The sequence below is a fragment of the Cebus imitator genome, unplaced genomic scaffold, assembly GCF_001604975.1.
Source record: "Cebus imitator isolate Cc_AM_T3 unplaced genomic scaffold, Cebus_imitator-1.0 Scaffold122, whole genome shotgun sequence".
Classification (NCBI taxonomy): Eukaryota; Metazoa; Chordata; class Mammalia; order Primates; family Cebidae; genus Cebus; species Cebus imitator.
In genome coordinates, this window is record NW_016107437.1 from 4,801,067 (window position 1) to 4,823,049 (window position 21,983).

Here is a 21,983-nt window from a genome sequence, read left to right on the forward strand (position 1 = left end):
TTTATGATACTGATTAGGGCCAGGTGGGTGGCTCACATCTGTAATCCCAGCACTTTGGGTGGCCAAGGTGAGTGGATCGCTTGAGCCCAGTAGTTGAGATCAGCCTGGGCAACACAGCGAAATCCCATCTCTACTAAAAATGCAAAAGTTAGCCAGGTATGGTGATGGGCACCTGTAATCCCAGCTACTCAGGAGGGTGAGGCAGGAGAATCGCTTGAACCCAGGAGGCGGAGGTTGCAGTGAGCCGAGATTGCACCACTACACTCCCATCTGTGCAACAGAGCAAGACTCCATCTCAAAATATACACAGACACACANGCCTCCCAAAGTGCTGGGATGACAGGTATGAGCCACTGTGCCTGGCCTCCTAGACATTTTTTCTGTCTTTACTTGCATGGATATTAGTTTTTATTTAAAATGGAATCTTCTCATATATATGCCACATATAAGTTTTTTGCCTCCTATTGTATACAGTTTGTCAATGTCATAAATGTTCCGCATCACCCTTTTTGAGTGGTGCAGAGTATTTCGCTGAGTGGGTGATATCTAAAGTTGGTGTCAAATGTGCATCACAGCCACTAATCAGAATGGATGCTGGCCAGTGCTCCCATACACTCATGTCAGCTGTGGATTTTATTCAACCAGTGCTATTTTGTTGACCCTAACATTGTTTCTGATTGTTCACCAATAGAAGCAATGATTAAATGGGCATCTTCCACACTAAACCTTCCTGCACATCCATGATCATTTTCTCAGGATAAGTGTTAATAAGTAAGAATTCCTAAAGAAAAGATCAGTCAGGTGCAGTGGCTCACACCTGTAATTCCAGCACTTTGGGAGGCTGAAGTGGGCGGATCACAAGATCAGGAGTTTGAGACCAGCCTGACCAACACGGTGAAACCCCCTCTCTACTAAAAATACAAAATTAGCCAGGCATGGTGGCCCCTGCTTGCTGTCCCAGCTACTCAAGAGGCTGAGGCAGAAGAATCACTTGAACCCAGGAGGCAGAGGTTGCAGTGAGCCGAGATCACACCATTGCACTACAGCCTGGGCAACAGAGCAAGACTCCGTCTCTAAATAAATAAATAAATAAATAAATAAAAATTTTAAAAAAAGGATGAGGCCATGTTTTAAGTGTTTGATATATACAGCCAAATTACTCTTTGGAAAGGTTTTTATCAACTTATGTTTGCATTAGCAAGATAAGAGAGCCCACTTTTCTACGCCTTCACTAGGAATGTATCACTGTGCCTTTTATCAATATGCTAAATTCAAGTGACAGTTCACTATTTTGATTTTCAGTTCTTTTTAAAATTATTATTAATTTTTTTGGAGGCAAGGTGTTGCTCTGTCACCTAGGCTGGAGTGCAGTGACACAATCGTAGCTCACTATAGCCTTGGCCTCGTGGACTCAAGCAATCCTTCCATCTCAGCCTCCCAAGTAGCTGGGTTACAGGCGTGTGCCACCACGCCCAGCTAATTTGTACATTTTTTGTGGAGATGGGGTCCCACTATGTTGTCCAGACTGGTCTTAAGCTCCTGGCCTCAAGCCATCCTTCCGCCATGGCCTTCCAAAGTGCTGGGATTATAGGCATAAGCCACCACACTTGGCCCGTATTTCTTCAATTATGATTGGGATTAGATTTTTCATATGTTGCTTGGCCATTTGTGTGTTGGAAGGGAAGAGTATATATGTGCAAATGGTCCCTTTTATCTGTCAAATGTTCTTTCATTTATTTATTTTTTTATTTTTTGTTTTTTGAGACTGAGTCTCGCTGTGTTGCCCAGGCTGGAGTGCAGTGGCCTGATCTCGGCTCACTACAATTTCCACCTCCCGAGTTCAAACCATTCTCATGCCTCGGCCTCCCTAGTAGCTGGGACTATAGGCATGCAGCACCATGCCTAGCTAACTTTTGTATTTTTGCTGAAGACGGGGTTTCACCATGTTGGCCAGGCTGTTCTCAAACTCCTGACCTCAAATGATCCACCCACCTCAGCCTCCCAAAGTTCTGGGATTACAAGGCGTGAGCCACCATGACCGGCCACTCATATTTTTGAGAATTATATCCACTGAGAGCAGTAAGTTGCAACATAAATGTTGCAAACCTTTTTTTAAAAGTCTTTTTTTCTTTGCTTTTGCCTTTCAGATTAAAAAAAAAACTGTATATGTTATTAAATCTTTTGGTATTTAAAAAATTCCTTTTGCATTTGAGAATATATAAAATATACCCACATTTTCTTCTGGTATTCTTACTTTGTTTTTTTCATTTAAATCTCTATTCCACTGAAAACTCATATCAATATGTGATGTGTGGTGCATCTAAGCTTTTTCAAAATGGTGAGCCAGTTATCCAACATCATTGGTTGAAAAGTATTTTCTTTACCTTCTGATTTTAATTAGCACCTTTGTCGTATACTATATTTATGTTTACACTTGGATATGTTTCTGTGCTTTCAATTCTGTTTCTTTTTTCTTTTTTGTCTTTTCTGTCACCCAGTCTGGAGTGCAGTGGTGCAATCTCAGCTCACTGCAACCTCTGACTCCTGGGTTCAAGTGATTCTCATGCCTCAGACTCCCGAGTAGGTGGAACTACAGGCATGCCACCACACTCGACTAATTTTTGTAATTTTTAGTAGAAATGGGGTTTCACCGTGTTGGCCAGGCTGGTCTCAAACTGTTGATCTCAGGTGATCCATCCTCATTGGCCTCCCAAAGTGCTGGGATTACAAGCATGAGCCACTGCGCCTGGCCCATTTCATAATATATTTCAATAATTTGTTGGACAGATGCTGACATTTTTACTGGCTAACTGGGTATCCTCAATTATTTATTCTTCCAGATGAACATATAAGATTCTTTTGGTCAAGTTTCCAAAGAAAATGATGTTTAGATTTTTACTGGAATTGTATTTCATTAATTTTATTTTGACAATAAGGGGAATCCTTACAATATTAAGAAAATGTCATGTTTTACCATTTGTGGAAGTCTTCTTTCATTTCCTTCAGTAACACATTGTAGTTTGATTCATAGAGGTTTCCACACATTTCTTGCCAAGTTAATTCAAAGGTATTTGTTGTTGCTTCAAATTGCGACTGAGCTTTCTTCCTTCCCCCAGCCCTGACCATTCTAACTACATGAACTTTTATAGATTTTATAACTTCCCATCTAATAGAACTTTTGTTCGTTGTAATAGTTTTTCAGCTGATTAATTTGAATAGTGTGGGGAGACCATCTGCATCACGCAAAAATAATGATTTTGTTTTGTGGTCAATATTTATACCTCTTTTTATATTTCTTGTCTTATAGTATGGGTTCAAGAATTCAGATACCCATGAGGCCCAGTCAGGTAACATAAATGAGTAAATTGAGCCAAGCGAGGCCTTTACAGAGATCCCAGGCCTTGTCTAAGGGGTTGGTGCTGCTTCTCAGACCCAGTCAATTTCTGCCCTTTGAGAAATAGGTCTAGTGTTAACAGATGGTCAGATTAAAAAAAAAAAAGATATGCCAATGATCAGGTATTTTAAAATGTCAAATATACAGGTATTTTAAATGTTGGAAATAAATTTGATTTTTTTTTTTTTTGAGACAGCCTCACTTTATCACCCAGGCTGGAGTGCAGTGGTGCGATCTCAGCTCACTGCAACCTCTGCTTCCTGGGTTCAAGCAGTTCTCCTCCCTTAGCCTCCTGAGTAGCTGGGATTACAGGTATGCATCACCATGCCCAGCTAATTTTTTGTATTTAGTAGAGATGGGGTTTCACCACGTTGGTCAGGCTGGTCTTGAACTCCTGACCTCGTGATCCGCCTGCCTCATTCTCCCAAAGTGCTGGTATTAAATTGGACTAAATTAGACTTTTTTAAACATCAGGCAGGTGAAATATGGGATATCTGATGGTCAGATTCAACCTAGGCTTACAGTAGCCTCCACCTTGGCTAGAAGTTCCAGAATTTAAGTATGTATTGGGTTGCAAAACTAGGCATTCTTGCCTTATCCTGATTTAGTCAAAATGCCTCCATTTTTTCCCAAGTTAGCTTGTAGGCTCTTGACTTGAGATAAATGTATTTTTCAATATTGAGTCTGTCTCTCTCCAGTTTAACAGAAGCATTGTATGAAGAGAGAACTTTAAATCCTATTAGCTGGTATAATTTTCCTCTTTGAATGTTATGAATTTCTTCTCTGAATGCTATGAATCCATAAATTTTCTAATATTGAACCATCCTTGCATGTATGATTTGGGGAGTTAAGCTATACTTAGTCAAATTATATTATTCTTTTAAATACAGAGTTGTATTCTGTTTTCTTGTATGTTTCTCTTTTTTTGCTGTTGAAGAGTTTGACAATGTATCAGTTTTCTTAATGTTTTGTTTAATGGTTACAAAATAGGAGAAAAATATTTTTTAAGTCAAAACTAATCTATTGCCTCTCTATTTCATGACTACCCTTGTCCTCTCCTTGTTTTCTTGGCAAAGAATGTGAGATGCTGCTTAGAGGGAAGGGAGAGGTCGTAAGATTTCACCAGATTTACCCAGATATACCATTAGATCAATAGATGATTATTTGGCTTCTCTTTTGCTAGGGGCAAAGGTTAAAGCTGGATTGTTCTCAATAAATAAATATTGAGTTTTTTAAAGAGACTGAGGAAAGATGGGGAAGGAGGAAAGGACAGGGATATCTACTAGTTTCTGCTGTGGTTTGTAATGTGGTTCCATTCTCTGATGTCCCCACAAAGTTATTAATCCATCATCTTCAGTGTGCTGTAGAGGTGGATCTCTTTTTTTTTTTTTTTTTTTTTTTTCCTTGCTTTGTCACTCATGTTAGAGTGCAGTGGCTCAATCTCCGCTCATGCAACCTCTACCTCCCGAGTTCAAGTGATTTTCTTGCCTCAGCCTCCTGAGTAGCTAGGATTACAGGCACTCACCACCATGCCTGGCTAATTTTTGTATTTTTAATAAAGATGGGGTTTCACCATGTTGGCCAGGCTGGTCTTGAACTCCTGGCCTCAGGTGATCTGCCCACCTCAGCCTCCCAAAGTGCTGGGATTACAGGCCTGAGCCACTGTGCCCAGGCACAGGTGGATCTCTTCTTTTGTAATGTGACAACCTGCTAAACAGCAGCCCTTAGACCAGGCCAGGGCAGCTTCTGCCTTTGCTTTAATGGCCTCCTCTGTTCCTCCCTCAGCCACACTCCTCCCCAGCAGGTGAGGAATCCGGAGGGCCAAGGAGATGGACCTTGCCAGTAGGTTCAGGCCCGTTTAGGTGGAAATTATGGGGTCCTGGGTGCCATGACCCTGTGCCCCTACCTTCTAGACCATATTCTAGATACCCGAGACCCCCGAATTCTCTACCTAAATGGTCTTAGCCTGCTTTCAGGGCCTCTTTCTTGGGTCCATGCTCCCAAGAGTAGACCACACTGCTAGTCAGTGTATTCCTAAGGCTGAGGACTGACTAAAGACTGCACCGCCTGATATTGGCACTTCACAGAGGTAGTGTGACTGTTCTTATATGTCTCTATCTACTGATGAGGTTCTTACTCCTTTAGTATAAGAAGTACCATTGACTTCCTATCAATTAGTTTCGATATATCTGAAAAAGAATGATTAGCCTGACATTGGCCCCAATAACTGATACCCTACTGGCCCTATTAATAATAATTATTACATTCTGACTTCTACAACTTAATATTTATACAGAAAAATACAGCCCCTATGAATGCAGATTTGACCCAGTAACTTCTGCCCACCTCCCCTTTTCCATAATTTTTTTTCTAGTCGCCATCACGTTTCTCCTTTTTGACCCAGAAGGCACTTTACTGCTACCTCTGCCATGGGCCATTCAAACAGACTGATTGTGTGCGGTGTGGAGAAAGCATGGACATTGGGCTGGAGTGCCCATACCTATTCTCACAAGGCCTGTCCTGACGCAAGATGGAAATGGGGGCTATAGGGAAAGGGCATCCAACTCCCTTGGTGTCACCAGATAATAGCTCCAAACTCGGAGGAGCCTGAGGAACTTCTAAATTCAGATGTGGCTTGCCACATGGTTATGAAGGTGTACTTGCCAGAGTAGGGATCAGAACATTGTCAGCTTACTTACAGCTTTGAAAGATTTTGGCCATATTGTATATGGGCCCCCCTTTATACTCGTGCCCCAGGGCCCCCAAATGCTTGGGGAAAACCTGTTCCTGAGTGAATCCCCTAGGTGGGCATGAGGCCATCTGTGGGAGACCCACAATAGGAAGCAATATTGAGACTTTCGTACTCGTTTCCCAGGTGGTAGATACAGCCCATATATTCTCTTCCCTTGTGAAATGATTGAAATCACCAAAGCAATAGAAAAATACTTGCATCTCTATCTCCATCAGTTTCCTAGGCGTGCTGTAACAACATACAGTGAGCTGGCAGGCTTAAAACAACAGAAATGTGTTCTGTCACAGTTCTGGAGGCCAGACTGGGAAATCAAAGTCTAGGCTCTAGGCCAGCATACTTCCTGGCCTCTTCCTGGCTCCTGGTGGGTCCTTGCAATCCTTGGCATTCTTTGGTTTGTGGCTGCATTATTCCAGTCTCTGCTTCCATCTGCACATGTCCTTCTTTGTGTGAATCTCTATGTGTCATATCCTAATATTTTCTTTTAAACATTTTCTTTTTAGAGACAGAGTCTCATTCTGTCACCCAGGCTGGAGTGCAGTGGTGTAATCAAAGCTCACTGCAGTCTCAAACTCTGAGGACCAATCAATCCTCCTGCCTCGGCCTCCCAAGTAACTAGGACTACAGGTGTATGCCACCACAACTAGCCAATCATTTCTTGTAGAAGTGGTGGTCTCACTAGGTTGCCCAGGCTGGTCTTGAACCCCTGGGCTCAATTGATCCTCCCACCTGAGTCTCCCAAAGTGCTTAATTACAGGTGTGAGCCACAGTACTTAGCCCCTTTCCTTTTCTTATAAGGACACCAGCCATTGGATTTAGGACCCACCCTAACTCAGTATAATCTCACCTTAATAATTACATCTTCAGGCCAGGCGTGGTGGTTCCCACCTGTAATCCCAGCACTTTTGGAGGCCAAGGTGGGCATATCGCCTGAGGTCAGGGGTTCAAGACCAGTCTGATCAACATGGAGAAACTCCGTCTCTAGTAAAAATAGAAAATTAGCTGAGCATGGTGGCACATGCCTGTAATCACAGCTACTCAGGAGACTGAGGCAGGAGAATCACTTAAACCCGGGAGGTGGAGGTTGCTGTGAGCCAAGACCGTACCACTGCTCTCCAGCCTGGGCAACCAGAGTGAAACTTTGTCTCAATAATAATAATAATTACATCTGCAAAGACAATATTTCCAATTAAGGTCATGTTCTGAGTTCTGAGTGGACATGTATTTTGTGGGGACACTATTCAACACAGTACACTATCCCTAAATAATCTGACCGTTGCTCATGGTCTTCTTTCTCTCCCTCTCCCTGACCCCAACCCTCAGTATTTGGTTATTGGAGTTGGCTTTATTTTGTAAAATTAACTGGAACACTTTTAAATTTTTTGATACTCTGGAACCAATTAAATCCTATAGAAATCGCCTCTTTCCTTAATGTTTGGCAGAATTTACCGACCCATCCCTCAGCCCCCAACTCATCTGAGCCAGGACATCTCATCCAAGTAACAGGGAGTTCTTTTATCATTTTATCAGTTTTTTCCACGACTTGTTGTCTAGTCGGATTTTTCTACGTCCCGTTGAGCAGATTTTATTGTCTTATTTTGGTCCATATTTTTTTATCAGGAATTTAAACACAGTATGCTTTTAACTTTCATCATCTTCCAAATCTATGTTTCTGGTTCCTCTTTAATTCTAGTGTTAAATTTATTTGTATTTTCTTTCTTTCTCGTGTAACCTTGCCAGAGGTTTGTCTCTTTTATTGGTCTGTTAAAAGAGCTAGCTCTTTGATTTGTTTTTATCAATCCTATTGTTTTCTGTTTTCTAATTTGCTCATGTCTGCTTTTATCTTTTACTTTTTCCTTCTGCTTTCCTTAGATTTATTTTATTAGTCTCTGTGTTATAGTTAATTGCTCAGAGTTTTATTTTTTTATTTAATAACAGAACCGTTTAAGCTTTATGTTTTCTCCAATGTCTGGCCAAAGAGACAGATACACAGAAATAACATTGTAGTTAGGAGAGAGGACCCAGGAATAGAAAAGATCAATAACGCATTTCTCTACTGGGGTCCTGTCTATACGTCTAAAAAGCCAGTTCTTCAGATAATGCTACCACATGCATCATCTCTTTTGTGTGGTTGCTTCCTGCTGATTTATAACTAGAGAGCCAAGGTAGTTTCTAGCAAAGGACTGAACTTGGTCTTTCTAGCAAGGATAGAAACTGACCTTTCCTACTTCATCCCACTTTCTGAGTCAGTTCCGTCCTGTCTGGGGGACCCTGGGGCCTAGGTGGCGCTTGTTTGGAATTACATCAGCCGGCCTGGGAATGTATGGCAGTAAATGAAGGACAGTCTTATGCACTGAGTGAGCTTCTAAGGCCCTGGCACAAGAAACAACCCCTACCCTCAACCATAACCTCCTCAGCCATCTCTCCTCTCCTCTTGGCTCTGGTGAGATTGATATAAGGACTTACTAAAGAGCATTAAGGGCCAGGCATGAGGGCTCATGCCTGTAATCCCAGTACTTTGGGAGGCCTAGGCGGGCTTAAAGTCAGGAGTTTGACAGGCCTGGCCAACATGGCAAAAACCCATCTCTACCAAAAATATTAAAAATTAGCCAGGTGTAGTCGTGCCCACCTGTAATCCCAGCTACTTAGAGGCTGAGGCAGGAGAATCACTTGAACCCAGGAAGCGGAGGTTGCAGTGAGCCGAGATTGTGCCACTGCACTCCAGCCTGGGAGACAAAGCAAGACTCCATCTCAAAAATAAAATAAAGAACATTAATAAGACAAAAGGGAGTGTATGATGAGACTTGGTTGAAAATATTAATCACCTTTGTCAGTATAGGTTTGAGGATAAGGGTTTATCCTCAAATGTTTTTTTTTTTTTTTTTATCATCAAATGCCTTTGAGTGATCACAGCTCACTGCAGCCTCAATCTCCCAGGCTCAAGCAATCCTCCCACTTCAACATCCCAAGCATCTAGGACCACTGGTGCATGCCACCATGCCTGGCTAGTTTTTGTATTTTTTGTAGAGACAGGGTTTCACCATGTTGTTCAGGCTGGTCTTGAACTACTGGGTTCAAGCAATCCTCCCACCTTGGCTTCCCACACCTTTTAGCCAAACCAGGTTGAGTCTTCTTGTCATATCTCAAAAAGGCTCAATTTCAAGGCGTCATGAGACCTCAGAAACAAAATTGCAAGGGACTGGGACATCCTGATTGCTGATCTCTAACTGGAGCTTGATGCAGGACAATGTACATCTCCACTGGTCTTTCGCATGTGGTGGTCAGCAAAGAGGAAATACAAAATTTGGGAATGGAAGAACAGGGGTCTCTGCCAATCCCCAACTGCCAGGCTTCCCTTCATTGAATGCGGATCACATCTCATCAATTCATTACAAGATCTCAACCACAGAATTTCATTCCTAAAATGACTGACAATAACAAACATTTGCCGAGATTTTTCTATGTGCTAAATATTGTACTTAAGTGTTTTTTAACAGCTTTGCTAGGATACAATTTACATACTGTAAAATTGACCCATTAGAAGTATACAACTCGGCCAGGTGAGGTGGTTCTCACCTGTAATCCCAGCAATTTGGGAGGCTAAGGTGGGAGGATCACAAGGTCAGGAGTTCGAGACCAGCCTGTCCAATATGGTGAAACCCTGTGTCTACTAAAAATACAAAAAAATTAGCCGAGTATGGTGGCACACGCCTCTAATCCCAGCTTCTCTGGAGGCTAAGGTGGGAGAATTGCTTGAACCTGGGAGGTGGAGGTTGCAGTCAGCCCAGATTGCCCTACTGCACTCCAGCCTGGGCAACAGAGAAAGAATGTGTCTCGGGAAAAAAAAAAAAAAAAAAGAATAAGAAGAAGTATATAACTCAAACATGTATAAGGTTGTACAGCCATTATCACAAATCAGTTTTAGAACATTCCATCACCTCCCAAAATTCTGTCAAACCTGTTTGCAATCAATCCCCTCTCTCATCCTCAGCCTCAGGCAACAGTGATCCACTTTCTGGGTATACAAATATGTCTCTTGTAGAAATTTCATAGCAACTGAATCATGCAATTTTCAATTCTTTTGCATCAGGCTTCTTTCTCTTAGTATAATGTTTTTGAGATTCATCTAGGAGGTAGCTTCCTTTTTATTGCTGAATAATATTCCATTATATGAATGTATCACATTTATGTATCCATTCATGAGTTGAAGGACATTTGGATTGTTTCAGCTTTTTAGCTGTTATGAATAATGCTGCTGTGAACATTCACCCCTATAGTTTTTTCTAAGGACATATGTTTTCATTTCTTTTGGATGGATACCTAGGAGTTAGAACTGCTTGCTTGTAGCGTAAACTTACATTTACCTTTTTAGGAAGTGCTCAAACTGTTTTCCAAAGTGAGTGTGCCATTTTACATTCTCACCAACAATATATGAAGATTCTAGTTTCTCTGCATCCTTGGTAACATTTGATACTATGTCTTTTTTTAATTAGAGCCATTATTTGTATTTTTATTCTTATATTTATTTGTTTAATTTTGAGACAGAGTCCTGCTCCATTGCCTGGGCTGGAGTGCAGTAGTATGATCACAGCTCACTGCAGCCTCAGCTTTCCAGGCTCAAGTGATCTTCCCTCTTCAGCCTCCCAAGTAACCAGGACTACAGGTGTGCACCACCAAGCTTGACTAGTTTTTATAGTTTTTGTAGACTGGGTTTCACCATGTTGCCCAGGCTGGTTTTGACCTCCTGGGTTCAAGCAATCCTCCACCTTGGCCTCCCAAAATCCTGGGATTATAGGCATGAGCCACTATGCCCAACCTATTACAGCTGTCCTAAGTGTATGTATAAAGGTGTCTTAGATGTACATCGTTTTCTATATCTAATCCTCCACACTGTATTAGTCAGGATAGGCCAGGTTATGCTGTGATAACAAACAATCCCCAAGCATCAGAGGCTTGAAACAACAAAGGTTTACTTCTCACTTCTGCTACATGTCTAGTGATGATCAGAACTGGGAAGGAAGAATAGCTCTCATCAGAGACACTCAGTAACCCAGGCTAATGGAAACTACTGAAGGAGGAAAAAGCAGACTGCACACCAACTCTTAAAGCTTCCACTTAGTAGCAAGAAGTCACTTTCATCTTCACTGGCCAGTGAGTCACTTGGTAATAGTTAACTTCAGAGTGGGCAAAAACTATAATGATAACAACCTTATCATGTACCTAAAGGGAAGGAGAATTGAAATATTTGTGAATAATTTATTGACTTTCACAAATACTAAGAGGAAGATACTACTATCACCTTTTTGTTTTGTTTTGTTTTGAGATAGGGTCCTCACTCTGTCACCCAGGCTGGAGGGTAGTAGTGTGATCTCAGCTCAGTGCAACCTCCTGGATTCAAGCGATTCCCTTGCCTCAGCCTCCTGAGCAACTGGGATTATAGATGCATGCCACTGTACCCAGCTATTTTATTTATTTATTTATTTATTTTTTTTTCAGCAGAGAAGGGTTTTCACCATGTTGGCCAGGCTGGTCTCAAACTCCTGATCTCAAGTGATCCGCCTGCCTCAGCCTCCCAAAGTGCTGGGATTACCGGTAGGAGCCACCACGCCCTCTGAATGAAAATGGACCTTCTCCCAGTGTTTTTGCTGGTTTCCAATTAAGAAGTTGACTTAATCAAGTCCAATCACACAGGACTTTCAGTGTTTAGAAGATGGTCTTGACTTATTGAGAGGAAAACCAGGGTGCATGAGATGGGGCTGGGCAGAGAAATATAATTTGTAGCTATGTTTTTTTGTTGTTCCTTTTTTGCTTTGCTTTGTTTTTTGAGACGAAGTCTCGCTCTGTCACCTAGGCGGGAGTGCAGTGGCACGATCTCAGCTCACTGCAACCTCTGCCTTCCGGGTTCAAGAAATTTTCCTGCCTCAGCCTCCCAAGTAGCTGGGTCTACAGGCACACACAACCACCCTTGGCTATTTTTTTTTTTTTTTTGTATTTTTAGTAGAGATAGGGTTTCACCATATTGGCCAGGCTGGTCTTAAACTCCTGACCTCATGATCCACCCATGTCGGCCTCCCAAAGTGCTAGGATTACCGACGTGAGCCACCACACCTGGAGACTTGTAGCTATAAAGGTGATGACAGGAAGAGGGGCCTTCTTACCTTTCAGGAGATCATGAATGGACCCTAGTCTGAGGCAGGCACTAATATCCCATAGAACTTACTAACCGTGACATGAGTCTCTCTAGCATGAGCTCTGTCCCATTATGGGATCAAGCAAAGCCACGTGCCAAAGTTATTCTTCTACTCCCCCAGTAGGAATGTCTAAAAAAAATCCATTAATAGTAAACAAGGGCTGTGTGTAGGGCTCACGTCTGTGAGAGGCTGAGGTGGGAGGATTGCGTGAGGCCAGGAGTTTGAGATCAGCCTGGGCAATATAGTGGGACCTAGTCTCTACCAAACAACAGCAAAAAATACTTGGGCATAGTTGGGTGCCCCTGTGGTCCCAGCTACTCAGGAGACTGAGGTGAGAGGATTGCTTGAGCCCAGGAGGTTGAGGTTGCGTTGAGCCATGAATCGCACCACTGTGCTTCAGCCTGGGTGACAGGGAGACTCTGTCTCTTAAAATAATAATAATAATGATAATAATAAACAATATCTTGGCCAGGCATGGTGGCTCACCCCTGTAATCCCTGCACTTGGGAGGCCTAGGCAGGCAAATCACCTGAGGTCGAAACTTCGAGACCCACCTGACCAACAGAGAAAAACCCCCTCCTCTACTAAAAATGCAAAATTAGCCAGGCGCGGTGGCACATGCCTATAATTCCAGCTATTGGGAGGCTGAGGTAGGAGAATCACTTGAACCCAGGAGGCAGAGGTTGCAGTGGGCCAAGATCACACCATTGCACTGCAGCCTGGACAACGTGAGCAAAACTCTGTCTCAAAATAAATAAAGAAATAAATAAAAATAAACAGTATCTCAATGAAAACTTTAATGTAGTTGTTGAGAACATAGGCCTGGGGTTTGAATTGCCTTGGTTCAATTTATTAACCATGTATCCTTGGTCAAGGCACTTAATCTCTGAGCTTCAGTTTCCTAACCCATGAAAAGGTGATAGTAATTTGGGCGTGGTGGTGCATGTCTATAATCCCAGCTACTCATGAGGCTGAGGCACGAGAATCACTTGAACCCAGGAGGTAGCAGTTGCAGTCAGCCGAGATCGTGTCACTGTACTCCAGCCTGGGTGACAGAGCAAGACGCTGTCTCCAAACAAAACAAGGGTCCATTTTCATGAAGAGAGCATAGCAGCAGCTATCTCCAGGCTGGCTTGGTACCCCAAGAGGAAGGTGGCCGTGGCTTTCCAGGTACCATGTTCTGAGTACAATGGCAAGGAATGCAGGCTCCAGGACATACACATATATATATATATATATAAATAAGTATATAGAGAATATATATACACACACACACACACACACACACACACACACACACACACACACTATTCCATTGTTAATAGAATTCTACTCAGCCAGAAAAAGGAACACAGTAATGGCCTTTGCAGCAACTTTGATGGATTTGGAAGCCATTATTCTAAGTGAAGTAACTGAGGAATGGAAACCCAAACATTGCATGTTTTGACTCACAAGTGGGGGCTAAGCTATGAGGATGCAAAGGCATAAGAATGATATAATGGACTTTGGGAACTTGAGGGAAAGGGTGGAGGGTGAGGGATAAATGAGTATATATTGGGTACAATGTACACTACTCAAGTGACAGGTGCACCAACATCTCAGAAATCACCACTGAAGAACTTATCCCTGTAACCAAAAAAACACCTGTTCCCCAAAAACTGTTGATATAAAATAAAATTTTAGATAATCATTGAGTCTGGCAAGAAAAAAAATATGGTATTGCACCTTCTGGGTATGCTCAGGTACCCTGCGGGGTAATGACTGGGTACCTAGAGAGACCCCAGCACTGGGCAGTACAGCTCAGGCCACCCCGGAATCCCTCCACACCCCCGGGACCCTGGTGGTCCACCTCCAGCCTCTGATGAGGACTTCTTACCCTTCTAAGCCACCCTGTAGAACAATATCTAAGAAGATCTGTCTGCCAAGATGGTCCTACAAAACACTCTGTCACAACAAGCTTTGGGGGTGCAAACCGATGTCAGCTTCCAAGTCACGGTCTCTCCCCGTCCAGATGCTCAGGATTGAGTCACACACAGTCCCCCACAGTCACTTCCCTTTCTCTAATCTTAGGTTTAGCTTACGAATGAAGCCAAAAAGAATGAGAATGGATTGAATTGGTAATTAGTTTAAATCAAAATAAATGATTTCAACTCATTAGATTATGGCAAACTGATCAAACTCTCCACAGCCTGTTGGAGAAGCTGCTCTCACTGGACTTAAGGTGCAGGAATAGGCTAAACATCCCCACCTGTGTTTGTGTTTGTCGGGAGGTGAAGTACGGCACAGTATTTGCAATTAAAAAAAGAAAAAGAAAAATCTGGCGCAGTGGCTCATGCCTGTAATCCCAGCACTTTGGGAGGCTGAGGTGGGCAGATGGTGAGGCCAAGAGATTGAGACCATACTGGCCAACATGGTGAAACCCCATCTCTATGATTAGGTGGACATGGTGGCACGTGCCTGTAGCCCCAGCTACTCACGATGCTGAAGTAGGAGAATCGCTTGAAACCAGGAGGCGAGCTGAGATCACGCCACTGCTCTCCAGCCTGGCAACAGAGCAAGGCTCCGTCTCAAAAAAAGAAGAAAAAAAAATCCTTATAAATTCTCTCGCTCTCTCTCTTTCCTTCTTTCTTTCTTTCTTTTTTTAAATGGAGTCATGCTCCGTCACCCAGGCTGGAGTACAAAGGTGCAGTATCTACTCACTGCACCCTCCACCTCCCAGGTTCAAGCGATTCTCCCGCCTCAGCCTCCTGAGTAGCTGAGATTACAACCCTGCTCCACCATGCCCGGCTAATTTTTGTATTTTTAGTAGAGACAGGGTTTCACCATGTTGGCCAGGCTGGTCTTCAATTCCTGACCTCAAGTGATCCCCCCATCTCAGCCTCCCAAAGTGCTGGGATTACAGACATGAGCCACTGCGCCTGGCCTTCGTAAATCTTTTCTTAATACCTACTGATTATTTTATATGCTCTTTGTGGACTAGGGATTTGTGACACTGAGGGGTTCAAGTGTGAGATGAGCTCTAAAGTGCTGTGAAAATCAACATCTTCATCTGGAACCTCACTTTGTGGTTTTATATCTACCAGATCTTAGTGTATCCTTGTAATTTCCTGGTTTGCCACCCTGTTACACGTAAAATGGAGATACTTTTCCTACTCACCTTATGAGGTTTTTAATCTAATCTAAAAGACCAGAACACTGTCAGTGCAGTCTGAACCAGGATCCATTCCCAGTGGGAGCAGCCAAATTCCTCGTCCAGGGCATTTGGAAGTGGCATCCTTCCTCCACGGCTCCTTCTAACTTAGCGTGTGAATGAGCATTTACAGTTGAAATGACACAACTGATGTTTGCTAAGGGGTAAGCAGAGTGCCTGACCCTGAGTAAGACCTCAGACACGTGTGGATGTTATTCGCTCTGAATCCCCAGCCCCTCACCAAGGACATGACACATTGCAAGCATTCAGTAAGTGTGAATGAATGACTTGCAAATTACTAAGCATATTTCAAGGCAGAATGAAATAAGTGCTAAGGAAGTGTACAAGTTCCATATAGTGGCAACCAACGGAAGCAGGGGATCATTGTGACTGCTGCAGCCTGGGGAAAGCCTCTGCAGGGAGGTAGAGTTTGGGGTTTTGAGCAGGAGGAGAATGGAGAATGAAGAAATGCATCTTGATCCTGGTCCTCCATTGGGAGAATGGATCCACTAATTCACTATAAAGGACCAGGATGGTACATGCATTTTTTTTTCTTTTTTAAATTTAAATTTTTTATTTTTATATTTTTTTTATTTTTTGAGATGGAGTCTGGTGCTGTTGCCCAGACTGGAGTGCAGTGGTGTGATTTTGGCTCACTGCAACCTCTGCCTCCCGGGTTCAAGCAACTCTCCTGCGTCAGCCTCCTGAGTAACTGAGGCTATAGGCGCGTGCCATCGTGCCCGGCTAATTTTTGTATTTTTAGTTGAGACAGGGTTTCACCACATTGGCCAGGCTGGTCTCAAACTTTTGACCCTGTGATCCACCCACCTCAGCCTCCCAGCATACTGGGATTACAGGCATGAGGCACTGCACCCATCCTAAAATTTTTAAAACATTTTTTGAGATGAGGTCTTGCTGTGTTGACCACACTAGTCTCAAACTCCTGGCCTCAAGCAATCCTCCCATCTCTACCTCCCAAAGTGCTAGGATTATAGGCATGAGCCACTGCACGGGCCACTGCATGCATTTCTGAATAGCCCAACAGGGCTAGAGAAGGGAGTGAGAATGGGCTGTTGTTTATGGATGGAGCCAGGTTATTAGCTGGACCAATCAACTTTAACCAACTTAAACAGCAAAGGGGAAAGATTGGCTCGTGAAAGTGCAAAGTTGAAGTATGGGTTCCAACACCAGGCCCAGCTGGATTCAGGCTTCACAGGATGCCACCAAGATCTGCTTTTCTTTTTTTTTTTAGATGGAGTCTTGCTCTGTCACCAGGCTGTAGTGCAGTGGCGCGATCTCAGCTCACTGTAACCTCTGCCTCCTGGGTTCAAGCGATTCTCGTGCCTCAGCTTCCTGAGTAGCTGGGATTACAGGCATGTACCACCATACCCAGCTAATTTTTGTATTTTTGGTAGAGATGGCATTCCACCATGTTGGCTAGTCTGGCCTCGAACTCATGACCTCATGATCTGCCTGCCTCAGCCTCCCAAAGTGCTGGGATTACAGGCATGAGCCACCAAGCCCAGCCAAGATCTGTTTTTCAATGCTGCTTCCTCTCAGTACTGATTTCATTCTCAGCCAGGTTCCCGCTGGGGTAGCAAGGTAGCCAAGGCACTTGGCAGGAGTACCTGCTCTCAGTTCAATTCCAGAGGGAAATCCAGTGTGTTTTTATCCTAGAATTCCCAGTTAAAGTGCTGAGATTCACTGCAATTGTCATATGTCTGTCCCATGGCCATGCCTGCAAGTCCTGTTCTTGGGGATTCAGGCTTAGGTCAGGACTAGTCAGGGGATCCCCTCTAAGACGAGGCACCAGAAGCACTCAGGCTGAGAGTAGGAAGAGGTGGTACCAGAGACCTGTGATCATCCAGGGAGGGAGGAAGGCAGCTGGACAGGAAAACCAACAGATCGATACTCTAAGTATTTAATTTTTACTGTCAGAGACCAGACTGTGGAGCTAAACTGCCTGGCTTCCACATCTGGCTTACCAGCTATATGGGCTGGAGCAAGGCACATAATCTCTTGGTGTCTTGGTTTCTGCATCTGTAGAATAGAAATAATAATAGTCTCTACCTCATAGAGGTTTGGAAAGAGTAAGTGAGTTTTTATTTTAATGTTCTGTTTGTTTGTTTTTTACTGAGGCAGGGTCTCACTTTGTTGCCCAGGTTGGAGTGCCGTGGTGTGGCCACGGCTCCCTGTACCTCATCCTCCTGGGCTCAGGTGATCCGCCTGCTTCAGTCTCCTGAGTAGCTGGGACTACTGGCACATACCATCATGCCCAGCTAATTTTATTTTTTGAGATGAAGCTTGGCTCTTGTTGCCCAAGTTGGAGTGCACTGGTGTGATCTCGGCTCACCGCAACCCCTGCCTCCCAGGTTCAAGCAATTCTCCTGCCTCAGCCTCCAGAGTAGCTGGGATTACAGGCATGTGCCACCATGCCTGGCTAATTTTGAATTTTTAGCAGAGACGGGGTTTCTCCATGCTGGGCAGCCTGGTCTCCAACTCCCAGCCTCAGGTGATCTGCCCACCTCGGCCTTCCGAAGTGCTGGGATTGCAGGTGTGAGCCACCACGCCTGGCCTAAATTTTTTTTTTTTTTTTTTTTTTTAGAGATGGGGTCTTGCTGTGTTGCCCAGGCTGATCTTGAACTCCCGAGCTCAAGCGATCCTCCTGCCTCAGCCTCCCAAAATGCTAGGATTATAGGCATAAACAACAGTACTCAGCCTATAAGTGAGTTTTTACAAAGCGCTTAGAATAGTGCCTAGAATTACCCGTCAAGGGCTGAATGAAGGTTATTGACTCTGGTTATTATGATAGTGAGTGGGCCTTGTTGCCCCATGGCTTTGTGTTTACTCACAGTTATTCCAGGTGTTTCTGGCCCCCACTCATCTATCACGGTGATGTGATGACTCCGCTTCTAAATCATGCTCTTCATGGTGATTCAAACCAAAGCCAGAGCAGATCCGGAACACAGGCCCATGTTGCTCCCCACCATAAAGACCGACGTGCATAACGAGGTCCTTTGAATTCACAGTTCAAGAATTGCCATGGACACCCTAGCCATTCCTGCGTTTGGCAGGACAAGGGAAGCCAGGAGGAAATCCTAGCACTTGGTGCTTCCCGTAGGGAGTTTGCAATCTAATCTCAGAGACCAGAACACTCTGTCAATGTAGTCTGAACTGGGATCCATTCCCAGGGGGAGCAGCCAAATTGCTCAGCCAGGACATTTGTAGAGCATCAGCCTCTCTCTACAGCTCCTTCTAACTCAGCATGTGAATGAGCATCTAGAGATGAAGACAGAATCGGGCTGAATCCCAATGTCTGACTCACCTGCTTCTTTCCCCTCTCCTGGGCAACACGGGGAGGAAAAGTACATCTCTTCCCCAATGTAGTACCAGCAGGGTAACCCGAGAACATCCATTTAGCACGTCTGTCCCTGCAAAAAGGACCTTCCAGTGACACCACGCTGAGCGTATCCTTACTCTATTTATAGGTGCTGTTTGTTTAATTTGAGTCCAGTGTCTAAGAATAAGTAATGAACTCATCTTGGGGACCAGCCAGAGCCTACAACTTTGAGACGACCCGTAAATCCCTTTCCCTTTCCTTCTGGTTCTGGAAGGGATTCTGTAGTTCAAAGGTGAGCCACTTTTGTTTGCTGGGCTAGGGTGGGCTTGAAACATGGACGTGTTTTGCAATTTGGCTTTATGATGATTTCTTAGTATGGTTTTGGGATCATTTTTTTTTTTTTTAGTGTTTGGTTTTGGATTGGTGATTACAGAACAGATCTGTAAACTCTTTGTCACTTACAAATGATTGGCAAAGACCAAATATCTCCATCCCTTTGCTGTCTGATCTTCAGATACAAAGAGACCTCATTGGGACTCAGATGTCCCCCATTAAGGAGGGCATGGCCTTAGAGAAGAAAACTCCATTTCTTTTTAGTTTCCTTCTGACTTGGTAGGAGAAAGTGGGATCAGGTTATCTCCGAAGGTCTGATACCATTCCTGGGATGCTGTTTTGTTATTTGCAGGCTATGTGATAAGGGCCAGGAGCCATGACCCACTTGAACTTTAAACATCTAACCCCAGGACTGGCTGTACTTGAGTCCAAAGTAGCATTGTCTCTTGCAAACAAATTCAGTTTGCACTTTAAGCTCCTTCCTTACTGGCCCTGAGGTTTAGTGACCTTGAGAACCAGCCCACTGATTCTGAAGGGAGTGACCTAAATGCAGCCTTTGGGCTTGGTTCAGTGTATTTGTATATTGGAAGTGTGTTAGTCCTTCCTGACACTGCTATGAAAAACTACCTGAGACTGGGTAATTTATTAAAGAAAATAGGTTTAATTGGCTCATGGTTCCAAAGGCTGTACATGAAGCTTGGGAGGCCTCAGGAAACTTACAATCATGACAGAAGGCGAAGAGGAAGCAGGCACACCATACATGGCTGGAGAAGGAAGAATAGAGTAAAGGGGGAAGTGCCATGTACTTTTAACCAAGCAGATCTAGTGAGAACTCACTGTCATGAGAACAGCAAAGGGGAAACCCGCCCCCGTGATCCATTCACCTGCCTCCAGACCCCTCCTCCATCATTGAGGATTACAATTCCATATGAGATTTGGGTGGGGACACACAGCCAAACCATATCGTGTAACTTCCCCTCATTTTCCCTCTCCATTAATTTATCCTTAAGAAGATAACCAGGTGGCCTGGCATGGTGGCTCATGCCTGTAATCCCATTATTTTGGGAGGCCAAGGTGGGCAGATCACCTGAGGTCTGGATTTGGAGACCACCCTGGCCAATGTGGCGAAACCTCAGCTCCACTAAAAATACAAAAATTAGCCAGGTGTGGTAGTATGCACTTGTAATTTCAGGTAGTCAGGAGGCTGAAGCATGAGAATCATTTGAACCCGGGAGGCGGAGATTGCAGCGAGCCAAGATCGCACCACTACACTCCAGCAAGATTTTTTTTTTTTTTTTTAAACAGATCACAAGGTCAGGAGTTCGAGACCAGCCTGGCCAACATGGTGAAACCCCATCTCTACTAAAAATACAAAAAAATACAAAATACAGGAAAAAAAAATTTTTGAGACAGAGCAAGACTCCGTCTCAAAAAAAAAAAAAATTAAAGAGAAGGTATCCAGGCTTCTCTGAGAAGGCAAAGAGCAGTGTCCATTCATTCATTTCTCCCAATGTCTGTGGCCCCTCTTCTCTATGCCAGATACTACTGTGAGCACAAGAGACACCCTGATGAAGGGAACAGGGTGATACAGAGGTGATAGGATCTGACCAACAGAGAAAACATTCAGCCTCTCTTCTTTCTTCCATTCATCCATTCTTCCATTCAAAAAGTATTTATGATGCATGGACTATGTGTTAGGCACAGGACTGGGTGACAAAATACAGTGGTGAGCAAAAGAGATTGCGCCTTGCCATTAAGTAGTTTGGAGCCCAATGGGGAAGATGGATATTAATGAAATAATCACCTGAATAAAGATACCATGACAAATGATGGTGAGCCCATGGTACAAAGGCCAGAGTGCCATGTGGGAGTGTAAGAGAGAAATAGACCTGGTTGGGTAAGCAGAGAGTGGATGAAGACTGAGCATACTTGAGATTCCCCCAGTGTCATGTTGTCTGTGGAGTACGGGGACAATCGATGGCTCTCTAGGAGGTGTGCTTTTCAGTTTCCATTAAAGCTGCACGGCGCCATCCACACTCTTACCTGATTGTCCTGAGGATTGTCACAGGCTGATAGATCTCGGGGAGAGTTCGCACACAAATGAGGGTTCCACCTGGGTGATCAGTATGTTAAGGTTGTGACCTTCACTTACCAGTTTGCAGTGGACAGAGTGGCAGATAAGAGGACACTTCTCATTCCACCTCACTGGGTTAAGATGCAAACAAAAGCATCATCCCATGATGTCATTTTCAGACTGCCTGTACGTGGTGGCTCTATCACCACACTCAGAGACCAGGATAGAAAGATGGCCCCACGTTCCACTCTGCAGTTTCACGCAGACGTGGGAGCATCTCAAATGTTCACATGCGATGGCTTTGCAAAGGAAATTCCTCAAAGAAACAGTTAGCATCACGTAGCATCTTTCTGTAATGTGGGGGTGACTTTGAGCCAATCCCTACAGGAGTCAGTTTTAGTTTATTTGAAAAAATATTACTATATTTTTCTCTTTTATGCCCAGCATTTTGTAGGCACCAAGTAAAAGCCAAGAAAAATATAAGAAACTGCCCTGCCCTGAAAAAGTTTACAAGGATATTCAGAAAAGAATTTTCAGCCAGACATGGTGGCTCATGCCTGTAATCTTAACACTTTGAGAGACTGAAGCAAGAGGATCACTTGAGCCCAGGGGTTCAAACCAGCCTGGGTAACACAGTGAGACCCTGTCTCTACCAAAAAAAAAAAAACTAGCTGGGCATGGTGGCACGTGCCTGTAGTCCCAGCTACTCGGG

At 43.8% G+C, this 21,983-nt stretch overlaps 1 long non-coding RNA gene across 1 annotated transcript in view; it reads left to right on the forward strand.

Moving 5' to 3' along the window:
• LOC119472886 overlaps window positions 1-21,983 on the forward strand; it is a 102,181-nt gene that overhangs the window by 22,135 nt on the left and 58,063 nt on the right. The window contains exon 2 of the long non-coding RNA XR_005202061.1: window positions 19,013-19,156. This is a non-coding gene — a long non-coding RNA (uncharacterized LOC119472886). The remainder of the gene's footprint in view (window positions 1-19,012; window positions 19,157-21,983) is intronic.